This window comes from Nomascus leucogenys, chromosome 2 (genome assembly GCF_006542625.1).
Source record: "Nomascus leucogenys isolate Asia chromosome 2, Asia_NLE_v1, whole genome shotgun sequence".
NCBI lineage: Eukaryota > Metazoa > Chordata > Mammalia > Primates > Hylobatidae > Nomascus > Nomascus leucogenys.
The window spans coordinates 47707906-47724541 of NC_044382.1; the positions used below are offsets into that span (position 1 = coordinate 47707906).

The 16636-nt window shown below is 44.6% G+C and overlaps 1 pseudogene; it reads left to right on the forward strand.

The window, feature by feature from the left end:
• The first annotated feature begins 15317 nt into the window (after positions 1-15317).
• On the forward strand, positions 15318-16280 carry LOC100580600 (annotated as a pseudogene).
• Positions 16281-16636: the final 356 nt, after the last annotated feature.

Sequence of the window (16636 nt, forward strand, 5' to 3'; positions counted from 1 at the left end):
ATCTCATTGAGGAAAATGAGATTTTTTAAAAATCCACAAATATAAAATAAGCCAGTGATATCATTCAGCAGATAAGTCCTAGTTCAGAAAGAGAAGAAAACGGAGAGGTCACTGAAGTTCTAGTTCAGAAAGAGCAGAAAAGGGAGAGGTTGCTGGGAGCCAGAGCAGTGAAAGATGGCTTTTGGAATATATAGTATCTGGTGGAATCTGGGGTACTAGAGGGGAACTGTCTTGTTTGGGCTTAGGATGCAGTGAGTTTCTTTCTTTCTTTCTTTCTTTTTTTGAGACAAAAAAAAGGGTCTCGCTATGTTGCCCAGGCTGGAGTGCAGTGGCACAATCTCAGCTGACTGCAACCTCTGCCTCCTGGATTCAAGTGATTCTCCTGCCTCAGCCTCTTGAGTAGCTAGGACTACAGGGGTGTGCCACTGCACCCAGCTAATTTTTGTATTTTTAGTAGAGATGGGGGTTTCATCATGTTGGCCAGGCTAGTCTCGAACTCCTGACCTCGTGATCCTCCCACCTCAGCCTCCCAAAGTGCTAGGATTACAGACTTGAGCCACCTCATCCGGCACAGTGAGTTTCTTAAATGATTCGGTCAGTATCAGCAGCTGAAGCCCATGTGACCTTTAGAGCAGATGGGGAAATCTCTCTCTGAAGAAATGCAGTCAGCGTCTTTCACAAGGAACCCTTCCTGCCTCTCCACGTGCCAGAGATCTCAGCCGAGAAAGGAGAGTGAAGAGGGGCACAGCCGTGTAAGAAATACAGTGACGTGAGTCAAAGAGGCGGCTCCACTGGCCTGTTTTGTTATCCTTTGAGTCACATGAATCTATAAATAAGACTGAAAGTCAGAGAAATTAGTCTGTCTGCTGTTTACGTAATGTTTTCACAAAAATCATTTTCACAATTCTTTTAAAGCACAGTCCCTAATCACAATGTATGCTGGCTTGAGACAAGAGTTTACGAATTCATCTTTCACTTATGACAAAAGCCAGAAAGGATGTAAAAATTAAAATTCCAACAGCCAACTCCATACACTCTTTGACCTCTTACCAAGAGCATTAGGAACTCTACTATATGTAGAAGAGTAAAGACCAAAGCCTGGAGGATATTAGCTTCTGCCAAGCTGCTTCTTTGTTTCAGAATTTTTTTTTTTAAAAGAGGCAGCCCTAGGCCAGGCGTGGTGGCTCATGTCTGTAATCCCAGCACTTTGGGAAGCCGAGGCAGGTGGATTACCTGAGGTCAGGAGTTCAAGACCAGCCTGGCCCACATGGTGAAACCTTGTCTCTTCTAAAAATACAAAAATTAGCCAGGTGTGGTTGCAGGCACCGGTAATCCCAGCTACTTGGGAGGCTGAGCCAGGATAATCACTTGAAGCCGGGAGGTGGAGGTTGCAGTGAGCTGAGACCGTACCACTGCACTCCAGCCTGGGAAACAGAGTGAGACTCCATCTCAAAAAAAAAAAAAAAAAAAAGAGGCAGCCCAAAGTGCCACCTGAGATGCTTTATGTCACAATATTTTCTTTTTTGTAGAGTAGTTTTTCTTGACTTGTAAATTATTCTGTATTATTTTGGCACTTTTGGAGGGAAAAACTTTACCGGGTATGAGACTGCAATCAACTTAAATTCCAAATTGAGGAAATGATGCCATTCTCCCGTTAGGAATGACAAAACTAAGGTCACTAGAAGAGAATGCACCATCTAGAAACAAAGCAGGATTTCTGACCCATTGTTTTCTACTCAAGTAATTTTATTTCCTGAATATGGACACCATTGAGCCAGGAGCAGTGACCCATACATGTAGTACCAGCTACTCAGGAGGATGAGGCAGGAAAAATCCTTGAGCCCAGGAGTTTGAGACCAGCTAGGACAGCATAGTGAAACCTCATCTCGAAAATATGTATAAATATGGGCACCATCATTTGTCTAGAAAAATCTATAGTAAATTGTTTTTGTTTTCCTTTAATTGCAAAGTCTTATACTTGTTCTTCCAAAATCAGTTCTGTGAGTTGCTTTAAAATTAGCCTGGGACATTCAAGAAGTGTTAAGACATCTGCAGTAACTGGGGCAGCCAGTCCCTGGTGCCCAACTCAGGGAACAACAAACTCCTTCGCCAAGCCGTCCACACATGCCAGCTGATGGTCTAGGACCCAAGTAGGTGCCAAGAGTGAGGTGTCTTACTTCTAAGGAGAGGCAAGCAGTTTGCTATGCAAGCGGGTCCCTGGCCCTGGACCTAAAGATCTTCTCTCTAACTCCATATTCTTTAAATAAACTTGTCTTTTATGAGGAGTGGAAAATCTTAGAACGAAGCATTCAAGACGAAACTGATTTTTTTTTTTTTTTTTTTGAGTTGGAGTCTCGCTCTGGCGCACAGGCTGGAGTGCACTGGTGCAGTCTCGGCTCCCTGCAACCTCCGCCTGCCGAGTTCAAGCTATTCTCCTGTCTCAGCCTCCTGCGTAGCTGGGATTACAGGCACGCGCCACCACGCCTGGCTAATTTTTTTGTATTTTTGGTAGAGACGGGGTTTCACCGTGTTGGTCAGGCTGGTCTCCAACTCCTGTCAGAAGTTTGAGACCATCCTGGCTAACACGGTGAAACCCCGTCTCTACTAAAAACACAAAAAATTAGCCGGGTGTGTTGGCACGCACCTGTAGTCCCAGCTACTTGGGAGGCTGAGGCAGGAGAACCGCTTGAATCCAGGAGGCAGAGGTTGCAGTGAGCCGAGATTGCGCCATTGCACTCCAGCCTGGGCAACAAGAGCAAAACTCCATCTCAAAAAAAAAAAAAAAAAAAAAATCAGAAGGCATTTTCTCCAATAAATAAATAGGGACGGGAAAAAGAGTAATGGGAAAAAAAGGAAGTGTTGAAGATTAAAAGACTTCAGATACATATCAACCAAATACAACATGTGGATCTTTTTGGATCTTGATTTCACAAAATAACTGCATAATTCATTTTTGACAGTTGGATAAACTTAATATATAGATGAATATTATATGTTTGTTTTTTTTTTTTTGAGATGGAGTCTCGCTCTGTCTCCCAGGCTGGAGTGCAGTGCTGCGATCTCGGCTCACTGCAAGCTCCGCCTCCCGGGTTCACGCCATTCTCCTGCCTCAGCCTCCCGAGTAGCTGGGACTACAGGCGCCTGCCACCACGCCCGGCTAATTTTTTTTTTGTATTTTTAGTAGAGACGGGGTTTCACCGTGGTCTTGATCTGCTGACCTTGTGATCCGCCCGCCTCGGCCTCCCAAAGTGCTGGCATTACAGGCGTGAGCCACCGCGCCCTGCCCAGATGAATATTATATGATAGTAAGGACTTCTTTTATTTATATTTTATTTTATTTTACTTATTTATTTATTTTGAGATGGAGTCTCACTCTTGTCACCCAGGCTGGGTAGCAATGGCGTGATCTTGGCTCACTGCTACCTCCGCCTCCCGGGTTCAAGCGATTCTCCTGCCTGGAGAATCCCTTGAGTAATCTGGGAATTCCTCCTGAGTAGCTGGGATTACAGGCATGCATCACCATGCCCAGCTAATTTCTGTATTTTTAGTAGAAACAGGGTTTCACCATGTTGGACAGGCTGGTCTCGAATTCCTGACTTCATGATCCACCCACCTCGGCCTCCCAAAGTGCTGGGATTACAGGTGTGAGCCACCGTGCCCGGCCAGTACTTATTTTCATTATAATGAGAACAATGACATTGTTTTATGTTAAACAAAGGATATGTGTTAGAGATATGTAATGAAGTATTTACATTTGCAATTATATAATTTCTCAGATTTGCTTAAATTCTTCCTCTGCTTTCTCCCCCTAGAAAAGTTAAGAAGGCCGGGCGCGGTGGCTCACGCTTGTAATCCCAGCACTTTGGGAGGCCGAGGCGGGCGGATCACGAGGTCAGGAGATCGAGACCACGGTGAAACCCCGTCTCTACTAAAAATACAAAAAAAAAATTAGCCGGGCGTGGTGGCGGGCGCCTGTAGTCCCAGCTACTCGGAGAGGCTGAGGCAGGAGAATGGCGTGAACCCGGGAGGCGGAGCTTGCAGTGAGCCGAGATCGCGCCACAGCACTCCAGCCTGGGCGACAGAGCGAGACTCCGTCTCAAAAAAAAAAAAAAAAAAAAAAAAGAAAAGTTAAGAAGAGGCTGGGCGCGATGGCTTACGCCTGTAATCCCAGCATTTTGGGAGGCCGAGGCGGGTGGATCACAAGGTCAAGAGATCGAGATCATCCTGGTTAACACAGTGAAACCCTGTCTCTACTTAAAATACAAAAATTAGCCAGGCGTGGTGGCAGGTGCCTGTAGTCCCAGCTACGCGGGAGGCTGAGGCAGGAGAATGGTGTGAACCCAGGAGGTGGAGCTTGCAGTGAGCTGAGATGGCACCACTGCACTCCAGCCTGGGTGACAGGGCGAAACTCCATCTCAAAAAAAAAAAAAAGAAAAAAAAAGAAAAGTTAAGAAGGGATAGATGAAATAAGAGCAGCAGAATATTGATAACTATTGAAACTGAATGATAGGTACATGGGAGTTCATATGTAATTCTAATTTTGTAAATGCAGTATCTAAAATTTTTCTTAATAAAGTTTTTTTGTTTTATTTTTAAATCAGAGGACTCGAATTTTGAGAATAGAAGCTGAGCAATATACAAGGTGTGGTTGAGACAAATAATTTCAACAAGAAAATCAGACTTGGAATCCACGTCTGAAATATAAAGTCTCAGAAAAAGAGCTTCAGGCTCAGAAATGCCTAGCAAGTAATGAGGAAAATTTTGAAGTAAAAACCAAAAAAAAAAAAAAAAATGCCTAGCAAAGTAATCAAAGAAGTTCTCTTTACGCTGAAGGAATAAAAAGTGAAGAAAATTAATGCCTACAGCTCTTTAGTTTTTATTTATTTGACCTCTTCAGATTTATGTATACAAATTTTGTGAAGTTTTCTTTTTTATTGAGAAAAGGTGTTGCTCTGTCACCAAGGCTGGAGTGCAGTGATGTGATCATGGCTTACTGCAACCTTGACCCCTTGGGTTCAAGAGATCCTCCCACCTCAGACTCCAGAATAGCTAGGACCACAGGCACACACCATCATGCCCAGCTAATTTATTTTATATTTTGTAGAAATGAAGTTTCCCCATGTTGCCGAGGCTGGTCTCAAACTCCTGGGCTCAAATGATTCTCTTGCCTTGGCATCCCAAAATGCTGAGATTATAGATGTGAGCCCCCATACCCACCCAAAGTTTTAATACTATTTTCTTTCTTTTTTCTTTTTTTCTTTTTTTTTTTTTTGAGACAGAGTTTCACTCTTGTTGCCCAGGCTAGAGTGCAATGACACGATCTCGGCTCAATGCAACCTCCGCCTCCTGGATTCAAATGATTCTCCTGCCTCAGCCTCCCGAGTAGCTGGGATTACAGGTATGTGCCACCATGCCCAGCTAATTTTGTATTTTTAGTAGAGATGGGTTTCACCATGTTGACCAGGCTGGTCTTGAACTCCTGACCTCAGGTGATCCGCCCACCTCCGCCTCCCAAAGTGCTGGGATTACACATGTGAGCCACTGCACCTGGGCTTAATACTATTTTCAACATAAAAGTAAATTGTTTTCCATATTATATGAATTGAATATATCTAATCTAAAACATGAGTCTAAATCACTGTACATTAAAGACTTTCAAATTTGTCCAGCTCATAAAAATGTTCTCTGCAGTCTGTACTGTTTTATTAAGAGGTTGATGAGAGACTATAGCCTTGTTTTCTTATGATTTAAGCGTAAAAATACATCGCATATCAGCTAAATGATTGCAAATATCCCTCCATCCTTAAAACATTACAAAGATCAGACCAGGTACAGTGCCTCATGCCTGTAATCCCACCACTTCAGGAGGCCGAGGTGGGCAGATCACAATGTCAGGAGTTCAAGATCAGCCTGGCCAATATGGTGAAACCCTGTCTCTACTAAAAATACAAAAATTAGCTGGGCGTGCTGGCGCATACCTGTAGTCTCAGCTGCACGGGAGGCTGAGGCAGGAAAATTTGTTGACCCAGAAGGCAGAGGTTGCAGTGAGCAGAGATCGCGCCACTGCACTCTAAAAAAAAAAGAAGAAGAAAAGAAATGTATTTTTGGCTGGGTGCAGTGGCTCACACTTGTAATCCCAGTACTTTGAGAGGCCAAGGAGGGAGGATCACTTGAGCTCAGGAGTTCAGGACCAGCCTGGGAAACATAATGAGACCTTATCTCTACAAAAAAAATTTTAAATTAGCTGGGTGTGGTAGTATGCACCTGTGGTCCAAGTTACTCAGGAGACTGAGATGAGAGGATTGCTTGAGTCTGAAAGGCAGAGGTTACGGTGAGCCAAGAACACGAAACTGAACCCCAGCCTGGGCAACGGAGTGAGACCCTGTCTCAAAAAAAAAAAATGTGGCTGGGCGCAGTGGCTCATGCCTGTAATCTCAGAACTTTGGGAGGCTGAGGTGGACAGATCACTTGAGGTCAGGAGTTCAAGACCAGCCTGACTAACATGGTGAAACCCCATCTCTACAAAAAATACGAAAATCAGCTGGGCGTGGTAGAGTGCACCTGTAATCCCAGCTACTTGGGTGGCTGAGGTGGGAAGATCACTTGAACCCAGGAGGCAGAGGTTGTAGTGAGCTGAGATCACACCACTGCACTCCAGCCTAGGCAACAGAGCAAGACTCGATCTCAAAACAACAACAACAACAACAAAAACGTATTTTGGCACTACCCATAGCGTCCTTCCAGATTTTGTTTCCCTATCCATACTGATCTTTTAGGAGGAAGGACAGAGCAACAAAGGGCTGCCGATGACATGTAAGGGTCCTGGTGTAGATGTTGTTGATACCCCAAGTTGATCACTAGTTCCTACTACAGTACCATCTCCTCTGCCAAGGCCATCTTTCTTGACATCATCAGTAAATCAAATACTGACCAGGTCTGCTGGGGCTTCAGCCTCACAAGAGAGTAAGAATTCCACTAGGTTCTCAATCTTTTTTTTTTTCTTTTTTAGACAGAGTTTTGCTCTTGTTGCCCAGACTGGAATGCAATGGCGTGATCTCGGCTCACCACAACCTCTGCCTCCCGAGTTCAAGCAATTCTCCTGCCTCAGCCTCCCAAGTAGCTGGGATTACAGGCGTGCACCACCACGCCTGGCTAATTTTGTATTTTTAGTAGAGACGGGGTTTCTCCATGTTGCTTAGGCTGGTCTCGAACTCCCGACCTCAGGTGATCCACCCGCCTCGGCCTCCCAAAGTGCTGGGATTACAGGTGTGAGCCACCGCACCTAGCCAGGTTCTCAATCTTTTGCCCATTGGTTTATTGCATGCTTACTACATGCCAAACATTCCTGGAATCCCTGGGGAAGAAATGGTGAGCAAAGAGACATGGTTCCTGCCCTCATGAAGCTTATAGTCTAGTCAATGAGAGTTAAAAGCAAACTTTGGGCCTTCCAGTCCACAGACTTCTTCCTTCTCTCTCTTTCCATGCCTATGTTTTGAGTACCTATGAGGTTAGACACTAGCACACAAACAGTTCAGAGCTATGTGTAAATAAGCATAGATAGGTCTACAAGAAAGTTTATTAAACTTTAGCAGTGGTAAACTCCAGATTTATTCATTCATTTGACAAAATGAACAGACAGTAACAGGGCTGGGGATGCAACTGTGACAGAAGTCCCTGCCCTCATGAAGCTGACATTCTAGTGGGGGAGACGAATAATAAGCACGATCACTAAGTGAACTATGCACGATGTGAGCTAGAGATAAATGCTACAGAGGAAAAAAAATAGCAGAGAAGAGGGAGGAGGTTGACATTTTAGAGAAGATAGCCAGGAAGGGCCTCACAGAGAAGAGAACATTTAAGTATAGGCTTCCAGGAAGTAAGGGAGGAACCAGGCAGATATCTAGAGAACACAGAATACCGGAAGGAGATACAAAGGCCCTGACGTTGGAATGTTCCTGGGCATTTGAAGAAGCATAAAGTGGCCAGTGTGGCTAAGGCAGAGTAAGCAAGGAGGAAGGTGGGGGGAATAAAGTCAGAGTGATGGGGAGGGAAGGTATGGGTTGTGGGAAAGACTTTGCGTATTATTCTAAGGGAAATATGGCCAAGTGTGGCGGCTCACGTCTGTAATGCCAGCACTTTGGGAGGTGGAGGTGGGTGGATCACTTGAGGTCAGGAGTTTGAGACCAGCCTGGCCAACATGGTGAAACCTCATCTCTACCAAAAATATAAAAAATTAGCCGGGTGTGGTGGCAGTCGCTTGTAATCCCAGCTACTCAGGAGGCTGAGGCAGGAGAATTGCTTGAACCCAGGAGGCAGAGGTTACAGTGAGCTGAAATTGAGCCACTGCACTCCAGCGTGGGCGACAGAGCGAGACTCTATATCAAAGAAAAAAAAAAAGAAATAAAAAGGCACTGGAGGCCAGATGCAGTGGCTCATGCCTGTAACCCCAGCACTTTGGGAGGCCGAGACAGGTGGATCACTTGAGGTCAGGAGTTGAAGACCGCCTGGTCAACATGGTAAAACCCTGTCTTTACTAAAAATAAAAAAAATCAGCTGGGCGTGGTGGCGTGTGCCTGTAATCCCTGCTACTTTGGAGGGTGAGGCACAAGAATCACTTGAACCCAGGAGGCAAAGGTTGCAGTGAGCCAAGATTGCACCACTGCACTCCAGCCTAGATGGGTAGGGGTTGAGAGAAAGGGAAGAGTCAAGGAAGATATCAATATTTTTGTCCTAGCATAGAATTACCATTAATGGTAGAATAGGTAGATATTTTGGAAGGGGTGAGAGCACTTTGGGACATGTTAAGTTGGAGATGTCTATGAAATATTCAAGTGAAGATGTCAAGAAGGCAGGAGGATATATGAACCTGGAGCTCATATAAACTGAGAAGCCTTAGGTAATGCTATACATGTGGAAGCCCCCAGCAAAAAGAAGGTATTGAAAAACATGTGGTTGGATGAAGTCAGCTCAAGAGTTGGGAAGGGGTCCAAAGACTAAGCCCTTGAGCACATCTCTAGTGGCATTTCGTATGTCTTTTACTGCTTAAAGTCCCTTTCTGCATTGTTTAAATGTATACAATGTGTCATTTTTCAACAAGCTATATAATTCTTTGGAAGAGAACAAGAATAAAATAATCCCTATCAGGAAACCATCATCAGCAAAGATAAATGTGCCCCATTCTCTGCAATCCAACATGATACATCCAGCAATCTGAAAGCACAGCAATGGGAACACAGGAGATGGAACAGACTTTTTGCTTCATGCCTGCACTAAGCAAAAGTTTGGCACTGAAGTATGAAGCCATACTTTATAAAGAAGTCACCAGAGACAGCTTAATCACTAAAACAAGTAGCTCCCCACATGAAATGATGTGAGATGCATTAGGGGAAAATCTCTCTTGTCCTAAGACAGTTCATGACCATCTTCTGGAAGCTTAATTCACCCCCCATGATAATGATGACAATGAAAAAAAGCAAAAGCAAAATTTGATTATATTTGTTATGTTCCAGGCATTGCATTTAAGTTCCTTATGTATATTAGCTAATTGAGTCATCTCAACAAGCTTATGAGTTAGGAAATACTATTATCCCCAACCCAGAAAACTGAGTTGTTGACACTTGGCCTGAGGTCTCACGGTTAATATATGGTGGAGCAAGGATTTGAATATGGATCATTTCACTCCTGAACCCATACTCTTCTTTCTTTTTTCTTTTTCTTTTTTTTTTAGAAGGAGTTGCGCTCTTGTTGCCCAGGCTAGAGTGCAATGGCGTGATCTCAGCTCACCATAACCTCTGCCTCCTGGGTTCAAGTGATTCTCCTGCCTCAGCCTCCCAAGTAGCTGGAATTACAGGCATGCGCCACCATGCCCAGCTAATTTTTTTTTTTTGTATTTTTAGTAGAGGACGGGGGAGAAAAGAACTAAAAATGTTCTACACACTTCTGGATGTAACACTTTTAGGTACCTTCGTTTTTTTGTTTTCTACTCTATTGTTAATCACTTATAAGAGTCTGTTACGAATACTATGTGGGCAGAGAAAAAGTACAAATTTTACCTGCTTTACAATTCTTCCAGAGCTACTCTAGAAGCCACATCACTAAGTAGAAAAAAATCTTTCAGTGCACAATAAAAACTCAGCTTTAAGTCAATTTTCCCATCTTAAAAGTACTTACCATGGGCCGGACATGGTGGCTCATGCCTGTAATCCCAGCACTTTGGGAGGCCAAGGAGGGCGGATCACAAGGTCAGGGTATCAAGACCATCCTGGCCAATATGGTGAAACCTCATCTCTACTAAAAATACAAATATTAGCTGGGCATGGTGGTGCATGCCTGTAATCCCAGCTACTCGGGAGGCTGAGGCAGGAGAATCACTTGAACCTGGGAGGTGGAGGTTGCTGTGAGCCGAGATCATGCCATTGCACTCCAGCCTGGGGGACAAGAGCAAAACTCCGTCTCAAAAAAAAAAAAAAAAGTGTAAGGATAGAAAAAAAATCATATGGTAAGGTTGCAAAGAGCAAAGATCTATGGGTAGCATGAATCTTCTTCTTCTTTTTTTTTTTTTCTTTTTTTTGAGACAGGGTCTCGCTGTCACCCAGGCTGACGTTCAGTGGCAGGATCTCGGCTTTCTGCAACCTCTGCCTCCCAGGCTTAAGGTATCCTCCCACCTCAGCCTCCTGAGTAGCTGAGACTACAGGCACGTGCCACCACAGCTGTCTAATTTTTTAAAAATTATTTTTTGGTAGAGACAGGGTTTAGGTTTCACCATGTTGCCCAGGCTGGTCTCTAACTCCTGGGCTCAAGCGATCCACCTGCCTGGCCTCCCAAAATGCTAGGGTTACAGGTGTCAGCCACCCTGCCCAGCCAAGAATGAATCTTCTATCTGTGAAATTGTGAAGAAGGAAAAAGAAATTCATGCTAGTTTGCCTGTCGCAGCTCAAACAAACTGCAAAACTTTTGGCTGTAGAGTGTGATAAATGCTTAGTTAGGATGGAAAAAAACCTTAATTTTGGGGGTGGGAAACGTACAGAAACTTACTCAGGTTCGGTATTATCTGCAGTTTCAGGCATCCAATGGGGGTTTTGGTAGTGTTCCCCACGGATAAACAGGGACTACTGTATAATTTTTTTAGATGATGTATAATTTTTTTTTTTTTTTTTTTTGAGACGGAGTCTCGCTCTGTCACCCAGGCTGGAGTGCAGTGGCCCAATCTCGGCTCACTGCAAGCTCCGCCTCCTGGGTTCACGCCATTCTCCTGCCTCAGCTGCCCGAGTAGCTGGGACTACAGGTGCCCGCCACCATGCCTGGCTAATTTTTTGCATTTTTTAGTAGAGACAGGGTTTCACCATGTTAGCCAGGATGGCCTCAATCTCCTGACCTCGTGATCCACCCGCCTCAGCCTCCCGAAGTGCTGGGATTACAAGCGTGAGCTACCGCGCCCAGCCAGATGATGTATAATTTAGCAACAAAAAGGGGCCTTGCTTGTGAATGTATAAGACAGCCCTATTCCGGAGTTAGAGAACTTCAAACCAAGCAGAATATGAGGAAGAAAGTGAACATAAGAAAATGCTGGGCATGGTGGCTCATGCCTGTAATCCCAGCACTTTGGGAGGCCGAGGTGGGTGGATCACCTAAGGCCAGGATTTCAAGACCAGTCTGGCCAACATGGCAAGACCCTGTTTCTACCAAAAATACAGCAGTGAGCTGAGATTGCACCACTGCAGTCCAGCCTGGGCTACTGAACAAGACTCTGTCTCAAAAAAAAAATCCAAACTTTGAATCAACAGTTCTGATTTTGTGATAAGTATTTGAATTATGTCAAGGGTGATAGTAAACATATTCAAGAACCAGTACAACATGGCACTAACCAATCAGAATGGACATCCTGAATAACAAAAAATGTCCACCAGCCGGAAGCAACTGCTGTAGCCAGATCTCTGTGTTCCATTGAATGTCAGTTTTGAATTATGTAAATGTGATCATGATGTCAGATGTTCAAAAGTTGAAACTTCTAAATTTCATTAGCTTCCTTTATATTACTAAGCCAGTTACATTTAGTAAAATGTGTACTTTACATTTTTTCTTTTTTTTCCTGAGACGGAATCTCGCTCTGTCCTCCAGGCTGGAGTGCAGTGGTATGATCTCAGCTCACTGCAACCTCCACCTTCCAGGTTCAAATGATTCTCCTGCCTCAGCCTCCTGAGTAGCTAGGATTATAGGCATACGCCACCATGCCTGGCTAATTTTTGTAGTTTTAGTAGAGACGGGGTTTCACCATGTTGGCCAGAATGGTCTCTATCTCTTGACCTCGTGATCCACCCGCCTCAGCCTCCCAAAGTGCTGGGATTACAAGCGTGAGCCACCGCACCTGGCCAATGTGTACTTTCTTAAAAAAGAAATCAGCTCAGTTTTCTTGGCTTTAGCTTTTTTTTTTTTTGAGACAGAGTTTCGCTCTTGTCACTCAGGCTGGAGTACAATGGCACAATCTTGGCTCACTGCATCCTCTGCCTCCCAGGTTCAAGCGATTCTCCTGCCTCAGCCTCCTGAGTAGCTGGGATTACAGGCGCCTGCCACCACATCCAGCTAATTTTTTGTATATTTATTTATTTATTTATTTTTGAGATGGGGTCTCACTCTGTTGCCCAGGCTGGAGTGCAGTGGCACGATCTCTGCTCACTGCAAGCTCCGCCTCCCAGGCTCATGCCATTCTCCTGCCTCAGCCTCCCGAGTAACTGAGACTACAGGTGCCTGCCACCACGCCTGGCTAATTTTTTTGTATTTTTAGTAGAGACGTTGTTTCACCATGTTCGCCAGGATGGTCTCGATCTCCTGACCTCGTGATCCGCCCGCCTCGGCCTCCCAAAGTGCTGGGATTACAGGCGTGAGCCACTGTGCCTGGCCCAATTTTTTTTTGTTTGTTTGTTTTTTTGTTTTTTTTTTTCTTTTTGAGCCGGAGTCTCGCTCTGTTGCCCAAGCTGGAGTGCAGTGGCGCAATCTTGGCTCACTACAAGCTCCGCCTCCCGGGTTCACGCCATTCTCCTGCCTCAGCCTCTCCGAGTAGCTGGAACTACAGGCGCCCGCCACCACGCTCAGCTAATTTTTTGTATTTTTAGTAGAGACGGGGTTTCACCGTGGTCTTGATCTCCTGACCTCGTGATCCGCCCGCCTTGGCCTCCCAAAGTGCTGGGATTACAAGCGTGAGCCACCGCACCCGGCCTGTATTTTTAATAGAGATGGGATTTCATCACGTTGGCCAGGCTGGTCTTGAACTCCTGACCTCAAGTGATCCTCCTACCTCAGCCTCCTAAAGTGCTGGGATTACAGGCGTGAGCCACCATGCCTGGTGGCATTAGCTTTTTTTATAAAGTTCAATTCCCCAGTTTGAGACCTTTATCCAAGTTGCTTTGCCTCCAGTGCAAAACTTATTTCTATACATCTTTCCGTCTGCACCAAATTATGTGTTCTAAGTTGCTCAGCTTTTCTCAGACTTCTTCATTTAGAAAAAGTGTGTGTCACTGGGGTGGTGGTTCACGCTTGCAATCCCAGCACTTTGGGAGGCTAAGGCAGGTGGGTCACTTGAGGTCAGGAGTTTGAGACCAGCATAGCCAACATGGTAAAACCCTGTCTCTACTAAAAATACAAAAAAATTTGCCAGGCATGGTAGTGAGTGCCTGTAATCCCAGCTACTCTGGAGGCTGAGGCAGGAGAATCACTTGAACCCAGGAGGCAGAGGTTGCAGTGAGATGAGATCGTGCCATTGCACTCCAGCCTGGGCAACAGAGTGAGACTCTGTCTCAAAAAAAAAAAAGAAGAAGAAGAAGAAGAAAAAGAAAAAGAAAAAAGAAAAGAAAAAATAAGTGTCTCCAGAAATAGTACTACTTGAGAGCTGACAATTCCAATCTGATTGATTATATTCTTGGCTGTATTTGGCACACAGCTGACTAGATACCTGCAGCAAATCATCACCAAGAAAGAAAGAAAGGCAACATTCATCAAGTTACGATGAATTTGTTTTAGACGAAGAACAACTGGGGCCAGGTGTGGTGGCTCACACCTATAATCCCAGAACTTTGGGAGGCTGAGGTGGGTGGATCACTTGAGCCCAGGAGTTCAAGACCAGCCTGGGCAACATGGCAAAACCCCATCTCTACAAAAAATACAAAAAATTAGCCCAGTGTGGTGGTGTGTGCCTGTAGTCCCAGCTACTTTGGAGGCTGAGGTGGGAGGATCGCTTGAACCCAGGAGGTGGAAGTTGCAGTGACTCGAGATCATGCCACTGCACTCCAGCCTGGGCAGCGGAGCAAGGCTTGTCAAAAACAAACAAAACAAAAAACAAAAAACAAAAACAAAAACAAAAAAACTTTTAATTCTAAACAAACTCACTTTTTAAGTTTTGTTTTGTTTTTAGTTAAAGCTTATTTAGTTTTTATACCATTGCCATAATAAAGCATTTATGTTTCACTTTTTAAAAAGACTAATAAAAGGAAATACTTTTTGGTTATCCCTTAAGAGAAAAAAGGATTCCCTAAATAATCTTACAATTCCAAACAAGTAACACTAGGAATACCCTCATATACAATTACAGCACAGACACACCAGGCACGGTGGCTCACGCCTGTAATCCCAACTCTTTGGGAGGCCAAGGTGGGCAGATAACTTGAGCTCAGGAGTTTGAGATCAGCCTGGGCAACACGGCAAAACCCCGTCTCTACAAAAAATACAAAATTTGGCAGGGTGTGTTGGCGTGCACCTGTGGTTCTAGCTACTTGGGAGGCTGAGGTGGGAGGATCACTTGAGCCCGGGAGGCAGAGGTTGCAGTGAGCCGAGATCGCAGTACTGCACTCCAGCCTGGGTGACAGAGTGAGACCCTGCCTAAAAACAAACAAAAAACCATTACAGTGCAGAGTTAGAACTGGTCAAACTCAGTTCAACTCAGGCAAATCTACATGCAATTGAGAACTGCCCAGATTAGTATAGATACGGATTCAGCCAGACAAGAATCTAGTTCCCTAAGGAAAGCACAATATTATGAAATTCAGGGCCTTATATTTCCCTCTTTTCCTTGCTTCAGGAGTAGTCCATGGACAATGCTCACAATATAATGTTAAATCAGTTTTAAAAACTAAAATTGAAACATAAACCTATATATTAATATACCTGTGTCTACACACTTGTGTATGTTACATATAGTTACATACACAGGGACTGAAAGGAGAGACACCACAATTCTTATGTCTAGATCTGGAGATAAATGTGATTGCTTTGCCCTGGGAGATGGTAACCCTGCTGAATACATCTGTTGGCAGGCGACAAAGTATGTGATGGTGGTGCTGAAAGATCTCAAATGCCCAATTTGTTACAATCTGTTTGATGATCCTTGAGTTTTGGCTTACTTGCACAACTTCCGGAAAAAAAATGCTTAGAAGGCATGTGATGGTTAATGCTGAGAATCAACTTGATTGAAGGATACAAAGTATTGATCCTGGGTGTGTCTGTGAGGGTGTTGCCAAAAGAGATTAACATCTGAGTCAGTGGGCTGGGGAAGGCAGACCCACCCTTGATCTGGTGGGCACAGTTTAATTAGATGCCAGCAAATACAAAGCAGGCAGAAAAATGTGAAAAGGAGAGAGGGGCCTAGCATCCCAGCCTACATCTTTCTCCCGAGCTGGATGCTTCCTGCCCTCAAACATCAGACTCCAAGTTCTTCAGTTTTGGGACTCGGACTGGCTCTCCTTGCTCCTCAGCTTGCAGACAGCCTGTTGTGGGACCTTGTGATCATGTAAGTTAATACTTAATAAACTCCCATATATAAAAACTATTAGTTCCGCCCCTCTAAGAGAACTCTAATACAAGGTAGCTTAAAGGAGAATGTGCAGAATTCATTGTGGAGACTATCTCCATTCAGTCAAGTGCCCTGGGGTGCTGTAAGGAAACCTCAGCAACTGGAGTCAACAGCCTGTAGGTTAATTACTCCCTGAAGGGTTTGAGGAAAATATAACAAGATCAAGATCTCTTCTAAAATGCCAGTGTTCAAAGGACATCTGGAGTACCTCTCAGCATTCTCCGGCTGACTGATATACAGCTAATCTGTGGAATCCGTGCTACTGGTGTTGACCACACCAAGCATTGTCTTCTGTTCTATTGAAGAAGTTCATGCTCAGAAAAGAAATGGCTATGCCTTTGAATCCCTCTTCTAGAGTTTTGAGAACTGGCGTTGGGGAGATGTTCTTTCTCGCTTGAATACCATGGAGACTAGCAAGTTACTGATTAAAATATTTAAGTAAAGTACTAAAGAATTGAAATAAAGGCCGGGTGCAGTGGCTCACGCCTTTAATCCCAGCACTTTGGGAGGTCAAGGCGAGTGGGTCACTTGAGGTCAGGAGTTCAAGACCAGCCTGGCCAACATGATGAAACCTCATCTCCACTAAAAATACAAAAATTAGGTTGGGCACAGTGGCTCACGCCTGTAATCCCAGCACTTTGGGAGCCTGAGGCGGGTGGATCACAAGGTCAGGAGACTGAGACCACCCGGGTGAACACAGTGAAACCCTGTCTCTACTAAAAATACAAAAACAAAATTAGCCAGGCGCGGTGGCGGGCACCTGTAGTCCCAGCTACTTGGGAGGCTGAGGCAGCAGAA